At 39.2% G+C, this 19128-nt stretch overlaps 1 long non-coding RNA gene across 2 annotated transcripts in view; it reads right to left on the bottom strand.

Moving 5' to 3' along the window:
* LOC141969837 (uncharacterized) overlaps window positions 1–19128 on the bottom strand; it is a 54566-nt gene that overhangs the window by 26810 nt on the left and 8628 nt on the right. For both annotated transcript variants that reach the window (XR_012635104.1, XR_012635105.1), the window contains exon 3: window positions 11135–11237. This is a non-coding gene — a long non-coding RNA (uncharacterized LOC141969837). The remainder of the gene's footprint in view (window positions 1–11134; window positions 11238–19128) is intronic.

Here is a 19128-nt window from a genome sequence, read left to right as displayed (position 1 = left end):
CTTAGAAATCCTGTTACTCTGCAAACAGGGTCCTCTCTTCTGTGAAATGCAGCCTCAGCCAGTTCATGTCTTACACCACCTTCATTGTATCCCAGCACTGACCAGCTTCGGGAAGCTTTTGGTTACAATGGGCTTCTTTGTAAGGAGGATGTGTGGCTTTGGGGGTGACCTCTGTGAGCAGTGGTTCGTTTTGGTAGGGTGGAGGACATGGTGCCCTGAGGCTCATTAACACCCCGTCCTGGTGTCAGCTTGGGGTTTGTAGTTTTGCTGACTCAACACTCAGGGTGTAACTTCAAACTTCAAAACCCTGTTCCTAAAGCCGCGCTTTTTGTGTGTGTGTGTGTGTGTGTGTGTGTGTGTGTGCGCCCATCTCTTGTTTGTTTGTGCCTAATTCCATGTGTTAGGTACAACTTTATCAAGGTGAGATGTGCCCTCTTCTTCAGGCTGCTTGTGAATGACAGGTGTTGTGAATGAGGGTGAATTGGATTCACTTTAACCTTGGACTTCAAGGCATAAAAATTCATCATCCTTCTCTCTGCCAACACCTTAATTTTGGTGTTTAACCAATCATTTTGGCCTGGAAGTGTTCAAGGCCAGGTTGGACGGGGCTTTGAACAACCTGACCCAGTGGAAGGTGTCCCTGCCCATGGAAGGGGGGTTGGAACTAGATGATCTTTAAGGTCCCTTCCAACCCAAACCATTCTATGATTTTTGGTGAGTATCAGCCATATATATTGCAGAGCAAATGATTGCTGTTATTTTCAGTATGCTTAAAATGTGTGTGCATGGTGTATACATAAAAGACATGCTCCCACTTGCAAAGCACTCCCCTGGACCAAGTATTTCTCCTTCTAAGACAATCTACATGCTTTGCCACATATACTGACTGCAGTTTTCATGAACCATAAAATAAGTATAGGATATGAACGGGTTAAGTCTCTATTGTCACTGGCTGTGCAAATGGCCTGTGTGTTACATAGCTATATTTTTTTTCTAGACAGATTTTTTAAAATAATTTAACTATGACATTAAAAATTCAACTTCTTAAATCCTCTTTTTTTTTTTTTTTTAATGGAGGGAATAATTTCATAATGAAGTACTGTCCTGGTCACAAATTTATCTTACGTTAATTAAGTTGGTGGGGCAGGGATTGGAGAGCCAGGGAGAAGACAGTGTGTATGAACTCAAGGCTGCATTTGGCAATTCAGCCAAGCACTTCCTGCCAGCACAATGGTTACCCCAGTATGCAATTTGTGCAAAACGGGCAGATGATTTTCTTCATAAGCGTTAAGTACAAAGAGTACTCCATGATGCCATCTAATTGCTTAATCCCCAAGGAGTTCTTCAGGCATTTATTTAACACTAATTGCATGTGTAAATGTTCTTAATTTGCAGCGTGTGAAAGTTGCAATGAATACACGCAACAGAGGATGTCAAAGTGACACTTCATGGAAAGATGCAGTTAAGGCAGTGTTAAGTTACTTCTAAATAGGATTAATCATTTATTAAAGTTCAAAGCTCCTCAGAGCACAGGAACTAGCATATGATGACTTGTTATTGTTCACAAGTAACTTGTGGAGGGGAGTCACGCCTCTAAAATTTCTATGATATCTTAGTATATTGCAGTAAATGGTGAATTTAAAGACTTGAAAAGCTAAGCAGGGTGAGCGATTCAGCACAAGGCAAAGAACTTGGCTTGGCAACCATTGCACAAAGCCTGCTTGGGCTGTTAATTAGCACTTGCATTGTAATAGAGCTGTGGAGTCCCAGGCACTGAACAGAGCTATAGTCGAGGGGTGGGGGGAACCCCTGCCCTAGAGCTCGTCCTGCTTTGGCCCACAAGATAGGGGAACAAACCAGTCTTGTAGGGTGCAGGACATTCATAAAGGTCTCTAGACAGGTAAGTCACAGGTTTTTTTGAAAGGAACTTGTAGCTCTGATGCCTGTTTTCCTGTCAGCTATTTTCCACTCCTGGGGTTAAAGCTTTGACCCTTTCTGCGATGTTGAATATCACTGTAGATATATGCACAGGAACACAAATAACAGTTGGCACATGAGCTCTCAGGAGAACCTCTCAGGTCCTAGGTTCTCTCTGTTTGTGCTGGATTTCATGGGGCAAAGTAGCTCAGAAAATCATACAATAAAAAAAATTATACTTTTTGTGACATGATTATATGCTCTAGAAACATAATTGCCCATGAGCACTACTTTGTGGTGCACACTGTGCAAGCATATAGAAGTATCTTCGAAGAGGAAGAAACATAGATTTTACAGCATCTGTTAACGGAACAAAAGTTCAGGAAGCCCATGTTCAGTCAGCCTGCCTGCCCAGCTCAGACACAACCCTGAGTCACACACCTTTACACTGTGTGAGATGTATCAGCTCTGCGTCTTCCCTGGTTCTTTGGTGGATCCTGATACTTAAACCTGTATCTTAGTACTTTCAGAGAGGCAATAATTCCCATGGGGACTAGAGCAAAGTAATTCATGTGGAAGGGCAATCCAGCTAGAATTTGTCAGAATGAGTGGGAAAGATGAAGGCTTGGATGTGAATGTTTTTGTCCATCTGTGAGGTGCCTTGGGTTCTTATTAGCTACAGCAGTAATGCTGATTGAATACTACCTGTTTCAAGACTGAGGACTTCAAATATTAATTCTCTTTATTCTGAAAATTAGATACACTCACAAGGTGCATGAATACACCTAAATCTCAGATAGTTTCATACCTTCAAGTTCAATCTTGATTATCCTTAGACCATGAGGAACAGTATGTGATCATCTCTTTTCCAGCTAGGCAGGGCTATCAAGGCTTTACTTTCAGACATAGCAGAAAAAAAGAAAAAAAATTTAAGTGCCTGACTTGTCAGACTTCCCTGGTAAAGACCAGAGCTGAAAAAAGGGCTAAGCATCCTGTCACGTTGTGTCTAGGTGTTTCCTAAGTAGTAGAATCCGTAACAAAGTTCAGTGTCTTTAGCACAGGCAGAATTATACATGTCAGTACGGGATCTGACACTACTGAGGTATAGGGGAAAGAGTCATCTACAGTTTCCAGCAGGCCATGCTGAAGAGAGGCATGTGTTTCAAATTTAGGCCTACTTCTGTACTTAGAACTGAACATTAAAGTCTTTTTTCAGGCATCTTTAAGGAGGAGCCTGTAAAAATGGACAGAAGAAGAGCTAATAATATCTGAATGCCAAAACCAGAAATTAATGTGTGTGTGAATTCTGGTCCAGGATTCTAGTCAGGCCTTTTGTTAGGCTAAATGGCTTCATCATCCCCATGTGAAACTGCTGAAGAGAGCTGGAAGAAGTTTATGCATGATGAAGAAAACCTAACTTCTCTTGCATCTATCCTGGGCCCTTTGTGATTAATGGAAAGAGTCCATTAATTCAAGCATCTGCTTTTGGTCTCTAGGGGGAAAAGTGGTTGTGATTAAAAACCACCTTCTACTCATATAGCTTAATTTCCTCTGTTTTCCTCAGATGAGACCAAAAACTGGAAGGGGTATGGATGGCCCAGACAGTTCAAAACAAAATAGAGTGGCCACAAATCTCAGCCTTCCCTTTACGCCAAGCTGCTCTGTGAGACTTTGGCGCTCTGTGAAGGGTTGGTTTGTCTCCTTGCTTGCTGCTTGCTTTTTGGCAGGAGTGGCATGTACTGAGCTCACAGATCTTCACAGCTTCTGGAGTAAGGAGACTGTAGAGGGAGAAGCACACATCTCACATAGTGCAGAGTGGCACCAGAACACATTTAGGTGATGACCACTTGGGTGCTGTGTTTAAACTGATTAAATTGTACCCAAACTCTATCAGAGACTAAATTCTCACTTCTGTTCCAAAAATTCAGCCATTTGAGCTGACACAGCTAGTACTGGGCTGCCTGTCTCTTTTCACAGCAGAGGTGTGTGCAGGCAGCATTTGTTCCTGTCCATGGTATGTACAGGGATGTGATCCACCCATAAGAAGCAGGGATGTACACTGGTATCTCTGAGGGAGAGGGGCTTGCTCCTCTGCTGGAGTGCTACAAGCGCATTGAAGGGGATGAGAGGCACTGGCAGGCCACAGCACAGTGTTAGAGATAGTGAGGAACAAGGAGGAGACAGGTCTGGAAGTAGATGGGAGGATTCAGTGCGGACTGGGCACTGCTGCTACTCACAGCATAACTGGGCTTTGTCTAACCAAGGATTGATGCTCTAAGGTCCCACCTGCATGGACACAGCTGTTGAAGGAAGAGCCCTGTGTAATATCTTTCCTCTTCTGTCCTGTCCGATCTATTTACTTGGAAAGGATTGTGCTTAAGGCGTTAACTTCCTAGATATAATAATTATTTTATTTATTTTTTTTAGTTCAAAAGCTTTTCAGTCTCCTTTTGTGAGCAACCTACAAGAGAAAGCCTAGATAGACCTAGCTCAAAACTGTCTGGCCCAGCGTCTCACCATAAAGTACTGTAAGAACAAATGTGATAGGCTTCTTTGTACCCTCCTTAAAACTCCCTTGTGCTCCCAAGTGCACATTTGTCAAAAGTAAGCCTTTTGAAACCAGAAACCTATAAAAATGAATCCTACAATTAAAATAAAAATTTCCAGTGTAAAAGTAAGACACCCTTAGTAAGGACAAAACCATACCTCCTCTGGGTGTTTATAACCTGATTGTTATGGAGAACTGAAAAGAAATCTGCTGTTAGCAATATAAGCAAACTGTCTCTCATGTCATTTGAGTACCTTATTAAGGACTATTCTTATTGACTGGACTGGGGTTATGCCTGAGGAAAAATATTATTCAAGGTAAGGACTATCCAAACTCATGCCATTAATGGTTTCTAAAATTTCATCATTACAGTGTGCATGCTTATAATTACCCCACTGACACCCTTTAAATGTCCCCAGTAAAATGCTAAGTAAGCTTTTAAGGTTCCCCAAATGAACGTCTAAATGGATCTATAATATAAAACTTTAAAAATAGGTGGTTTAAGAGAAGCCTTTATTTAGCATCGATTTTGTTGGTGGTGGATGAGATTCTGAAGTGGACCTGTTTTTTACTGAGACGATTGCTGTGAATTTTCATTGCATTTTGGTAGGGTAACATTTAAGCAACTGGTACCTTTAAAATACTTTAGTAGCATACAGGTGTGTATGTTTAACCTGGAGGGAACAGGGATAAGGAGAAGGACAATTACAGGATTTCTCTTCTCCCCTTCCTTCCCCTCTCTTTTGCCACTCTTGCTTGCCCAAGAGGAAAAAGCATCGCATTTCAGATCCTAGGAAGTCACACTTGCCCTGTTTGTTCTCGGATACAGGCCTATAAACAGAGACATTCAGTCTGTAAACAAGCCAAGGCTTACAAAGTGACTGAAAGATAACAGTCCCCCATCTAACAGTGGGAGAGGAGGGGAGGGAGCAGGGGGAGGGATGATAGAGAGGCTGCAATAAAAACAGGAAGGTCTCTGTTGGTCCTCTTGAAGTTAGTGGTTAAAAACATCAAAGCGTGGTGTGTGTGTTTTTCAACCAGACTGCTGTGTCACTTTATAATTCTTCATAAAGCAACCATCCAGCCACTAACATACTGCAACTGTTAGTGCGAGCTGTGCTTTGATTTAGAGGAACTGTATCCAGCTCCAGGCATGTTAAGCTAAGGAATCTCTTGTAGGTTTACTTGGCATGCTCTATGCCATTGAAGAAACTATAACTTTTCAGAGCTGCTAATTGCAAGCTGTTCAGGATTTTTTCCTTTCATTAAAAAAACAACTCACAAACAAATTGCATTCTCCCTCTCTCTTTCACTCCCCAAACCCAAATCATTTTCCCAGACTCTGAAGTCTTCAGAATTTCCTACATTGAAATTTTAAGTGAAAAACAAGATGGCAGTGGAAAGTAAGGAAAAACAACTATACTGTATATATCAAAGCAAAAATGTACGTATACTCAGCGCAGTTCTAAGAAATATAAATTATTCAACAACTGCTTCAGCAGAGAAATATTTTTAAAGTTTGAAGCCAGCAGAGTGCATCAGTTCCCTTAGATGGGAGAAGGTATTTTGTTCTCTGAAAATAAGAGATTCAGAGAATTGCATGGAGCTCTTGTCTGCCCTTGGAAAAGCAGCCAAACAAAGATAGGTGGGAAGAGAAGCAAAGAAGGGCGGGAGCCTTTAAAGTGGGAAGAGGAGCAGCATTGTTCTGGGAGGGGAATAGTGAACTTTACCGTAAACAGTGTTAGAAGCTTCTCTCCAGTGTGCTGCACAGGAAAACCACTCACATTTATTATTGCTCAGAAAGGTGACTTACACTGAACATTTGTTTTTAGCTTTTAGCATAGGAAAAAGAAAGCAGTAGCAGTTCAGTAGATGGAGAGAGCAGTCAGACCAGAGCCAGCCTTTGGTCTGTACTAGAGCAGTCTGGTTTGGAGGCTAGATTTTTTTTTAGCAGTTTTCTTCCAAGGGAATAGCCCTGTAAGATTTTTTTTTTTTTTTTAGCAGTTTTCTTCCAAGGGAATAGCCCTGTAAGATTTGCTACTCCTGTAGGGAGTAGTTGTGTAGTAGGGGTTGCTGCAGTTGGGAGGAGGGGTGGAGGCAAATGTTTTAGGTGGGGGAGATGGTTGGTGCTGGTGTGCTCTGTTACCAGATATGATAGGTAAAATTTCATGTCTGGATGATGATTTAAATTTCCTCCAGCTGTGAATCAGGATTTTAGCCTTGATCCTTCATTACTGATCAAAGCTAGCAAGCACTCTCAGCAGCAGTGAAGCTGTAGCAAAGGTTTTAAATGGAGGTCAGCAGAGCAGAGCTCATTCAGGGGATGTATTTTCCATGGGCTTCCATGTACGGGCAGAATCCACTAATTGAAACACACCTGCATACTACTTTCCTCTGGCATATCTTAACGATACACATAGTCAAGTACTTAGATGGGTAGCTAGCGTAATTTCTGTAAGCCATTTCTAAAGTGTCTCCTTTTATTTTTTTTTTTAATTGTGAGCACATCTCCATTGAAGGGAAAATTTGTTCCCCCTTGTAGTTTTTAACAACTGAAAAAAATAAATAGAAGGCAACTTAAACTTGCAGATTGCTTCAGGTGAACTGAACCTGCATTTCTATAAAGTGCTGATGCTTACTTCCAAAATGTATATTCATTTTTGATTATCAGCTGTTCTGAAAATGTCTGCTTCATATAGTATCACTAACAGTAATCAGCTATAATAATGTGAACACATGTTTTTGTCTTTAGCACAGAATAAATCAAAAGACTTGCAAAGTTAGTAGGTCAAATCACTTATGTGTGGTAACGTTCTAAAAAAAGAGCTGCAATCATTCTCTCTCCAAACTTCCATTCATATAATCTTAAATTGAGACTTTGCTTTTAACTGATGGGATATGTGCTTAAAGTGCTACACAGGCACTTAAAGGTGAACATGCACATGTACCCCCAGACAAACACATGGAAAAAAAAAAAAAAAAAAAAGGTAAATAAATGTAGGTTAAAGAGCATGCCATTTTGGGAATCCTAAAAGGCTTAAGTATTGGTTCTTCAAAAAAGTGTATGTAACGCTACCTGCTACAGCCCATGGGTTGGGTACAGGCCCCCCAAGAGTTCTCTTAGAGTCTCTTGCAACCTTTTGCAAAAATATCACAGTCTTCGTTATGTCCCAATTAGTGTAAAAGCTCATTAGAATAATAAAGAGAAGAACTTGTCATCCCTGGCTAGTCTGGGGGCAGGAGCTCATCGTGAGAGATCATGGAAACATTTTGAGCACAAGCCAGATTTTTGAACACGTACACATAGATATGGTTTAGAAACTTACTCAAGCTACATCATTGCCCAGAGGGGTTAGTGGAAAATGAGAACTGAAGGTTGCCTGGTAATTTAGAGGGGTTTTTTCTCCCCTGTAGAAGTTTGCTGGCAGTGTGAAAAACTGGAGTGAATAGTGAAACAAAGTATTTGCCAGCATCCATCAGATAAAAGCCACAAAGTTACTTCAAAGGTATTAGTGCATCTTTTTATTTGCTTTTCGTGCACATTCATATGCATGACGTTGTGTTTGGAAGACTGTCCATGACAGAGAAATTCCAGAATGCTTGCATGAATAAATATGAACAAATGTTCATCAGATGTCATACCACAAGTGGCTTGCTCAGTTCTCTTGACTGCTTTTCAAAGCTTGTCCATTCGGAGAAGACAAAACATAAAATTAATTTGAGGATTTACTTTTTGTTAATAAATGCCTAGGTAATATTTGCAAGGATTCTTTTCAGACATATACATTCTAAAAATATATTAATGGGATATGGTTATAGAAATATTATAAGTAGAAAATACATTAAATTTCATTTAAGTTCATGAATAAAAGAGCCTGTTTTCTATTGGTAGTTCACACCTGTGTTGGACCACAAGTAGATGTGAATATTTAAAGTTAACTTGAGCATATTGAGTGCCTCAGAAATCTGCCATATTTTAGGTAGAGGGGATCCAATAATCCTTTTTTTTTTTTTTTTTTTTTTTCCCCCCCCTGTATGGTGGCTTGGGGTTTTTTTAATCCTTCTGAGGTAGATAAACAGCCATGAAAGTTACCTCCAGAAAGAACTATTATATTATAAGAACTTATAAGTTTAGGTGGTGCTAAACCTATAGATATTATGTAAATCTTACCTGCTGCATTTTCTATAGAAGGGTGGATGATATCAAAACCACTGAAATTAATTAGGGGCCTTTCTAGTGATTTACATCTACTTTAGTTTGGGCTGCACGTATCTTACTGACGAAACATCTCGTTTTTCTCAGTGTGTTGTATACTTGGCTCCTTGTGTCTCTTCCCATCTGAATAGATATATTTCTGAGGCTGCAGTGCTGTCAGCCAAGGTATGCTTGCCACCAGGCTTGCATGAAAATCCACTGACTTCTACTAAGCTAAGGGGACGTCAGCATAAATATGCATGTATCAAACTAATCCACAGTGTATTTGGAAAAGCTGTGACACATGAGTTCTTGGATAAAAGCAAGATCTCATGTGTGATTATTCAGGAAAAATATTGTGGGTGAACAAAAGTTTTTGGTACTCCTATGAAACTTACTACTTATTTAGAAATCTACATCAGCCATCATATTTTTTTCTTCTTCATTGCTCTCATATATTGAAAATAAATATGTATGGTTTTAATTGTTACTATTTTTATGTGATTGAAATAATTAGCATACAATAAATAAGAATATTAATTATTATTAATAATAAACTGATGGGTTAATATGTTTTTCTTGTTTGTGAGCCTGCAGTTTCTGAGATGGCATAATCTGTAAGAGCACAAAATACTAAGTGTCACTTCAGAAAGGTGAGCTGGTTTCTCAGTGGGCATAGAGGAGAACAGAGACGGCTCTATGGCTTGATTTCAGCTCCCTGAAAGCCTGGGGAACTGTGGATTTTATATGGCTGGAGCTCTGCAGAACAGAGCTTTGTCTTGATAACTCAAAATGACTAGATCATGCCTGGTAGCTGGTCCTGGAAACCTGACCCTTGTCACAGGCTGACTACATCAATTTGCAGTAGATTGATGATGTATAGACTGTGGGTGCCCCAGGGGAGGCCCAAGAAACATTGTATTGTTAATCCATACCCCTCATTAGCTTCTGCTGTGCTGGATTTCAACTAGCTGGCAGGGCTAGAGGAGTTGGAGGGAGAATGTGGCCTTGTCTGGCGTTGTTATTCTTAGTTGCCTTTTGAATGAAAGGATGTTTTAAAATACCTTTTCTCCAAAGTTTAATACATCAAAACTGGCAGGATTCTTTATTTTCCCCTCCACCCTTCTTGTCAAGTGCCTGGAATTCCTAGATTTTCTTTGTATATTGATTTAGCGCTCTCCTCTTGACAGCCCAAGCTTTATCTCTTCCCGATAACAGTCTCTCTCTATCCTTTCCCGAGCAGTGGCAGGCATATTATATACGCTGTAATCAATTTACATTTCAGTACCATTTGTCAGTTCTTGCGCTGTTGATGGAGGCTGTAGCCCTGCCTTCACAGTTTCTTTATGTACTTTGAGACGTGTTGCTTAACCATTTCTTCTCAGTGCAGTGCAAGGTTTTGATTTGAAGGAGGCTGTAGTTCTAAACGTGGTTTCTATCAAACAGTAACATCATTGTCAAACTTCAACAGAATTAACCTTAACTGCCAAGGAAGTTTTGACTGCCATCATAAAAATGTTTGATTAGTGTTAATAATTTATTAAATTGGTTTGTCCTGACACTGCCAACATGTTGGAAATCTCTCAACCATTAAAACATTAACAGAGGCTGTAATACAATGCTCCTTCTGTTCCACGTTTTATTTCAAGACCACATTCTTACGAGCCTGGTTCTGTGGTGTTCCAATATGCTCTCATTAGGACTACATTAAAAGATGAAATATGACAAATATTAAAATGCGTGGGAATATGGAGCAGAGCATGGCGGGTGTAGTTTTGTGGGCAACTCTGCTGTGATTAAATTTTTGAAAAGCAAACCTGTTTTTGTAATATGGGGAAATAAAATTACTAGGCGAGTATTTAACTGAAACAGGCCCAATATGTTTGATTGCTTCATCCAAACTCCTAAAATACATAAGTTTAGTTAGAATTTCTACTAAGATGTGAAAGCTGATATTGGGCCTGCTTATGCTGAAGCATGCCATTCAATTATATAATAAACAAAGTCCGATTTGAGAAAAGTATTAACACCTTGAGAGTAGATTGATCAAATTTTTATTTGATCATTTACATCTGCACTTGAATTACCGGTGGTAGGAGCTCTCTTGTGTTCTACCAGAAACACCTGTTTTGGCTCCTGCAGACTCAGGAATTTCATGTAATGTATTCTGTATAAAAGGCCATTTAAACAATAACAAGAGTTTGGTTTATCTTCCAACTGGATGGAAGACACTTGAAATGGAGACTCAGTTTATCCTTTGCCATTTGCTGATAATACCAGTGAAATTAAGTAAGCGATTGTGTGTTTGCTTTCCTCTATTTAGTACTCATGTAGGAGCTCCAACACTGTCACAAATGTGTAGACTGAGGTTGCAGGCTGCATCAGTGAAGCACAGAGGTGTTGACAACCAAAAGCAAAACTTTCCTTTTCCATCCCAGTCATGAATATATATTGAGAAAAGTTTCAGTACCTACCTTTGAAATTTAATCCAAGACTTTTGAACTTCGGGAGTGAATTATTCCATAATTATTCATAACAGCTGGCCTGGCCCCCTGTCAACTCTTCTCTTTTTGGTACCTGAAAAAATGTGATGGGTACATTAGTGAAAGATGTATTCTATTCTGCAAGACGATGTAATCTAAGATAGTCATACCTGTATGTCCTAAACTCCTCGTGTTTTCAAATTAAGAGAACATCATTTGGACAAGCTACCCTTGTACCTGTATTTTATCAGGTACTCAGCTGCATGGAGTACAAATCTGAAATCATTGACTTAAAGTCAGAGGACTGATTTACAGTGAGGTCAATGAGAGTACAACTTGGCCTTTCTTCCATTTAGTCTCCATTGATTTCTCCTTTTTGATATGTGCAGGACAATTTTATGGAAATCATTACAACAGGTTAGCCTTTTGCAGTTCTCTAAACTTCAGAAAGTTGTTCTTAATAAACTAACAGCACTGAAAATGCTGATTTGTTTTAGTATGTACTATGCCTGGTAAGATGTTGGCAAGACCTGTGTAGCAACAGTACATTAATACATAGAAAATAATCAGTTGTTTCAACATCAGAAAGTAATTATACATCAGTTCAATTCATTCCCAAAATATATGTCAAATACATGAGTGTTCGGGGAATAGACTGAGTATAGACGTTAAAATTCTATCTTTGGAACTGCCAGCAATAGTTACTCTTGTTTTTTAATGTTTGCCTTTGCAATAGTTTTATAATTATTTGCTGTGTTAATAATGAAAATTGTTGAACATTCTGAAACCTCAAAACAGTTCTACATTTATTAATTACGACGGGAAGATAAGCAGAGCAAGTGACTACTGTGTGATGTGAGATATTTTAATATGAATCTTCAAAGTCTTTTTTTTTTCTGCTCAGGAAAGTCACCAGCAATCAGACTGCTTCCTTGTGGTTCGGGATCCTATATGCTGTTATTAGGAACATTAGATATTTTGTATCTCGAGATGTTTACCTCAGTTCTTGAGGTGGGATAAACTAAGACAAGCACTTTTACTAAGTGTCAAGAATTTTTCATCTTATTAAGAGCATCCTCAGCTCCTCCTGATAGTATGCTACATGTAAATTACCTATGAGTCTTCCCAAACTGTAAACCAAAGGTTGTGCATTACCTGCACAGAAAAGTGAGGAATCTCATATTCATAAGTTGTTTTTTTTTTCACAGTAAAAAGGGTTGAAAAAATTTTGAATTAACTCCATAAACATTTTCAGTTCCAATGTTTCCTTTTGAAAAAAACTCCTGACTCAGTGATTTTGTAAATGGCCTGCAGTGACATGCCCTTGAGTGTGGCCTAATGAGGGTTCAGGGTGCCTCTTGGATCATGTTAGAAAATTTAATGGACTTTTTTTCTATTAGCTTTTCAGACTGATTATTCTGGGTTTTTTATATGAGAACAATCCTTATAATCCTTATATATAAATATATATAAAAATCATCTTCAATGGCAACATTTTTCCTGCCCATAGCTTTAATGCACTGTGCATACTTACGAAAACGCTATCTTTGGGAACAGCTGTCGATAGATCCCATCATGGTCCTAGTTGTTTAATAACAAATTTGCATACAGTTGTATGAACTGAAATTCAATAGAGGAAGAAAATCTGTGCTCAGAACAGAGCTATGTTTTTCATCTCCAATTATTTGTACCCATCTTTTACCCATATTTCCATCACTGAAGAACAGTACAGTTAATGAATAAATGGACCACAAATACCTCTGACCCCCTTCTCTGCTTATGTGCTGAGACTTGATGCTTGAATTGATATCACCTGTTACCTGTATCTCTGGTCTTAATTTGTGTGGATTTTCTGACTTTGTTTACCCTTCTGTTGCACTAGCTAATTCCACTGAAGCTTTCTAAAATAAGGTATAAGCAAGACTGCATAGTTTGCTCTTTTCGCTGCCTTTCACTAATAGCTACAACATCATGTTCTTTTAACACTTCTGATCAGCCACAATACTAACAAAAGGGACTATTGCCCAAATACTTGATGATTCAAAACAGTGTGTTAGAACACTGCTTCCTTATAGTTAACTTTGCTCAGCAATGACCTGGAAAATTATAGAGGCTAGCATTCATGTTCTTTGACTAAATCATGTAATCTCCAAATCTCTGCAACAGAACAAATCCTGACAGTAATCCTGTATGTAGCTCTGACACAGTTTCCTCTAGAGGAGGGTTTCTTCAGTTATTAGATTAATAAATGTGTATTATACCATTATTGAAATGATTTGTATGACACAGGAGTCCAAGAGTATATCGAATGAAAAAAAACCCAAAAAACCAACAATCCCTAGAAATGCAAATAGAAGATGAAATTTAACTAGCTCCAAACTAGCTGAATTTTTGACTGTCAGTTTGCCTCTTTGTGAAAAATAACACAAGGCAGAATGACCCAATATGGAAACTGCAGTCTTGTATAAGGCAAAATAAGAGGACAAAAAGGATAGGATGGCTCAAGACTGCACATGAGGTTATAAATAAATGACAGTGTAGAAAAAATAAATCCACAAAAATAGCCTATATTTAATTAATAAATAAGTAATGAAAGTCAATCTTGGAGAAGCACTAATTTCAAAGATAGTTTTGAAAATCATAACAGCAGACAACAGGAAAGGCAATGACATGTGAAAATAAGAAAGCCAGGCTGGAGAATTAAGGCATAGGAATGAGACAACACCAAGTGTAGATCTTGTTGTTTGTGACTAGGACCTAAGAGCCATACTTAGTATGCAGTACTTCTTATTTCTTTTCTAGTGCAATAAGGTTACATATTTCAACCTATTATAAGTCTAGATTCATATCCCTTATTTCTAGGTTCATGTTTTTCTAGATGTGAATTTAACTAACTGCATGATTGGTACAAAGTCATCAGCCAAGGTAGTGCAAATTAATATCTGCATAAATCACAGTTCCCTAGCCCCTCAGGAGTTTAATATTTTTAAAAGCAAACATTGGATGTTTTATTACTCACAAAGCCTTTAAGTTGCTTGTGTCAGTCTTTTGTGTTCCTGTGTTGTCTTTTGTTTTTATAATACCTGTTCTATCTCATTAGCTAATAGGTTTTACGTCAACAGCTAGGCAGGAAAAATAGAAATATAGCTGCTGAGCATTTTCTTATCCATATCCAAACAAATTATCCAGAGTAGTGTCTGTCTTTTAAACTGTGATCAACTTTTCCTTGTAAATGGAGACAGAAGAAACCAAGGCAGACAAGGGGTCATAATTTCATTGTGCTTCTGTATAAAGACTCGTGTCTGACAGTTGGTGTGACACAAACTTGTGTTACATGAATACCTCATGTCCAGAGTTCAGGAATGAAAGCTGTTCTATGAATAGTCAATATTTCGCTATGATTATTTGTTGCACTGGTATTGCATGAGCATCTTTAACAGGAAATTATGTACTTTGTTAATTTCTAGTAAAGATGTTATCTTTATTAAGAGATCCCTCGAGATCCCTCAGAGCTGCAGTGTACCTGTCCTTTTATATGCAGCTCCTTTTGAAATCTCTGTGGCATCGGCAAAACAATTTATGTTGTTGCCTGTTTGTTTTAGTTTGGGTTTTTTTGTTTGTTTGTTTTTTTGTGGGGGTTTTTGTTTTTGTTTTTTTAAAGAGACTATACTTTACCACCTTTCCTTCCTCCCCTTTATTCCAACTTGCAAACTGGAAAATCACTTCCTGGTGCCCCAGTTAGAGGAAATTTCTCCAGAGATATAACATCAGGTGATTATTTGCAGGTTGTATTGCTTTACGGCACATTAAACAAAGTATATATTGTGAGAGCGGGTGGAACCCGGCGGCTACCTTCATTCATCTGGACCCCAGTCAGACTTTTATCAAAAACCACTCCAGGAAGGCAAGGCAGGACTTTTCACTCCCATAAGAAACTGCAGAAAACTTTTTATTATTGCTCTGGCAGGAGTTTAATGGAGACTAGGTTTTCACTAGTACAGGTGTTGACAGTACTGCATCCTGCATCCTTTCTGGAGCAGCTGATTGCACTAGAGAGCACTTACAGGATTAACCCTGTTGTGAACAATGGGGGGGGCTGATTTGTCTTGCTTTTTTATTACAGCTTTGTGTTATTTAAAGGAAAATGATGCTTAGTAAGCAGTGGGATCGCAGCCACATCCTCTCTTGATTGAGAGTGAGCCCAAGGACCAGAGCAGGTCCAGCTCATGGATGAAGGATTCTGCAGCTTCCTCTGGTGTCTGGAGTCTGCAGGACTCTGGTGGGTGCCACCAAATTGCAAAACGACTCTTCCTTGGTGGAAACTTGAAAGCAATGTTGTTCTCCTGTACAGAGACTCTGTCCATTAAGTGGGAAGGCCAGCACACTGCAAACTTTGGAGCACCACAGACATTCTGATCTACACCGATAATGTATTTTAATTGATCCATCCTTGTGTTTCAGAGCACTTCAGAAAAAATATCACACAGTATTTTCTGTGGCATGAGCCATATTCTCTGAAGGCACAGGCAGGAAGAGAGACTTGCTGCAGAATTATAGGGCAAGTGGAACAAAATGGGATGAAACCTAAGTCCCCTTATCTTTGTGGTGCTTTCAGTAGCACCCCAGCCCAACAACAAATATACAGCTGTTCACATTGGCTTTACTTAACTTGCTTAAAGTTAAGTAAAGCAAGTGCTTAAATGCATTTTTGTATTTAGATGTTGTCACCGCAGGCATGCCATTATAACCCAATTATTAATACTTCTAAAAAAGAAACATGATATTTTACGTATGTGCAAGAGAATTTTCCTCCTCTGGCTACACGTTGAAAAGTGGGTGGGGGGTGGGAAAAGCATTAACAGGGTGGGGGTGGAAAAATGTATTTTAACAGAAGAAAGAGTATGTACAGTTATAGTCTCACAGCAAGAAATAAACACTGTAATCATAAACAAATGTAACCTTGAGTACAGAAGACAGTGATTTTATTGTATGGACATATGGTGCTTGGGCGACAATGGAGGATTTGTTCTCTTGCATTAGTCAGGACACAGTGGCAGGCAGGCCCTTTCTGTGGCCATTGCTTCCAGATAACACGTGTCAGAGCTTGGATTATAAAATGTCTACGAATGTATAGACTAAGGCAAGGAGAGGGCTTGCTTTGAGGTCAAACGGGGGAACCTCTTCACCTGAAGGCTTGAATATTCTCAAGAACAACACTGGAAATCAAACCAACATGAAGAAAACTTCCCTTCCACAATGTACCTGCTCTGTCTTTCGCATTTATTTGAATACTTACATTTGTACTCTACAAAGTGTTATCTGTGTGTGATATCTTGAGGCATAATAATCCAAAACCAGCTCTGCAGATCTATGCAAACTGTGAAGAGACAAACTGACAATGTGGCTCCACACTAGACTGTGCCCTGTCCTTGTGTGCCAGCCACCAGCTTAGATTCCATCAGGTTCCTCACAGAGATCCTATGGGATTGTGTTTCTAAATCTGGATCTTAGGTGGGAGAGATTTAAAGAGGTGGGAATTCTTGTTTCTTGTAAAAGAAGCTACACTGGAGGAAGGAGGCCTTTATTGTGTGCTCATGGACACAATCTGGACAACATAACTAACTGATAGACAGTGTTGCGTAAGGATGTGTGAAAAGATTTACCATCCAGGAGTGGCTACTTTCTCAATTAAGCAAAATCAAGACTATATTTGCATGGGAGTACTTGCTCTTTTTCTGTCTTTCTGTTTCTGTTCATCATGCTAGGTGTACTTAGAGGTTTTTGATAACTTGATTGCATTGTGGTTCATGCTATAATATGACAGAACTCCTTTCCTATGGGATTTTCAGTCTTGTCTATTTAGAAAGGCAGAGTGGCAAAAAGGTGATATCAATTTCCTTTTTATGAGGGAGAAGTGAGGCAGAGAAAAACAAAATGTCTTAATGAAGGTCCTTTAGGTTATTCATGCAGAACTGGGTATTAAAGCAAGATCTCCAAGTCCAGTGCAGTGCATATTTTTGTTGATTGAATGTGTTTTGAGAGTATCTTCCATGTCTTCACTTGTTTAGAATCCAAACTAATTCTAAACAAAACCCCTGTTTTGTCGAGATCAGATTGGAGGTGCTGGATGCAAATGTAACATGAAGCTCAGATCCCATTTGGGTTTTCTGTTTGTTTGCTTGTTCTTAGTTCTAACACTAGGAAGCTTTTAGGAATGTTAAAAACAAAAGCAAACAAAACCCCCCTAACCAACAAACCCCGACTCAGAGTTATTCTATTCCAGTGCAAGCATAAAGAAGTGGTTTCTGTTATGTCAGTACGGGGGGTGGGGGGTGGGGGTGTTGGTTGACCAAACAAACTACCAAACAAGACCTGCATGTTCCTTTTCCTGTAAAGTGTTTCCTCTGAAGTAGCATCCCCTGAAGGAACAACTCCCATTTGAGACAATAAAACTGAAGAATGTTTCTGTACATTGGCAGCATACGCAACAAATTCTGGGGCAAATCTTCAATCCCCCGTAGAGAAACATCTAAGAGGTGACCCTTTATTTGTTGTTGTTGCTGTTAAGATCAGACCCTGTTTCTTGTGAGACACTTTGCTAAGAGAGCAGCCTTGCAGCAGATCTTTACAAGTCAGGGAATAAGTCAGCCTCTGGAGGCTGCCTGGTCCAACAGCCATGCTTAGAGTGGGTCCAACTTTGAAGTTAAATACAGCTTCACAGATAACTTGGGTTGTTATAGGCTGTGTCCAGTTGAGTTTTGAACATCTACAAGGATGGAGACTCCTTGGACCCCTGGGTGCCTGTTCCAGTCTTTGACCACTCTTATGGTGAAAAAAGAAAAAATCCCTAACATCTAATTGGAATTTCCTTGGCTGCAGCCTGTGTCTATCGTCTCTTTCCTTTTACTGTGCACCTCCAGAAGTTTGGCTCTGTCTTCTTTAAAAGCACCCATTATATAGATTAAGAAAACCATAAGATCTGCCTTTACCTTACCTTCTTGAGACTCAACAAACCCAGTTCTCTCAGCCTCTTCTCTTCTCAGCCTCTTATATTATATGCTTCAAATCCCACCAAGTCAGCAGACTGTCCTTTTATCCAAAGCAGAAACTCAAATTAATTTGCAACAGATATATCTCGGCTTTCTAGACATCAGTGAAGGCCAGACACGTGGGGTAAGTTATTTCCATGTTTGAAGTGAAATGTGTTGGCACAGACACAAGATACCTTGTTGCTAATGTAATTTTTGGCAGGTATGTTCAGTCAGACGATTTTTTTAGATGCCAAAAGCGAAGCGTAGTATAGCTTACATTTCTCACATGTAGCCTCACAAGCAGCCTTGTGTTCAAACCTCCAGTCAGTCTATGTTGCCTTGGCTTTTCTCCTGCCACATGGCAATGCATATTTGAGAAGAAGACTTAGTGAATTATTTGGTAAATAGCAAAAGAAATAATTTTTGAGTACTCCTGTAACTTCTGACAAGAATTTCCATCTAGTTGCATGAATGCCCAATGTTACTTCCTTTATTCCAAAACATTCAAAGATGTTTGAAAAAATATACATATGATTGAATTGTTTTGCAGAGTGATTCCTCACTGATTTCCTAGATAAAATTGATTCCATCTTATAAAAATCCTTTATGGCTGTCTGTCACCAGCTTTTGTCTCATTTGTTCCACTGTAACCTGTCATTTGACGTGAGGACAGATTGAATGTCCAAACAAAGAAAGCAAAGTCTAATGGTGTAGAAAGTTTACTTTGTGGGGTTTTTAGGTGTTTTTTTCCCCCCTCATAGTCAAATGAGCCTTTACTTGAATGAATTTAATTGCTGTTGAAAAGTTTTCTTTCTATGTGCCCTGCTGGGTACCTTGGTTATGCTTCCTTAGTCTGTGTTTTCATGCCAGGTGGGGATGGGGAAGTGCTTTCTCAGGCAATATGCTGACATTATGCCTTCTTGTCTGTGGAGGGCTGGAGGGCTGTATTTTGTA

Source organism: Athene noctua, chromosome 1 (assembly GCF_965140245.1).
Source record: "Athene noctua chromosome 1, bAthNoc1.hap1.1, whole genome shotgun sequence".
In the NCBI taxonomy this organism is placed as follows: domain Eukaryota; kingdom Metazoa; phylum Chordata; class Aves; order Strigiformes; family Strigidae; genus Athene; species Athene noctua.
The sequence above is the reverse complement of the archived record's forward strand: the minus strand, read 5'-3'. Positions and strand labels throughout refer to the sequence as shown.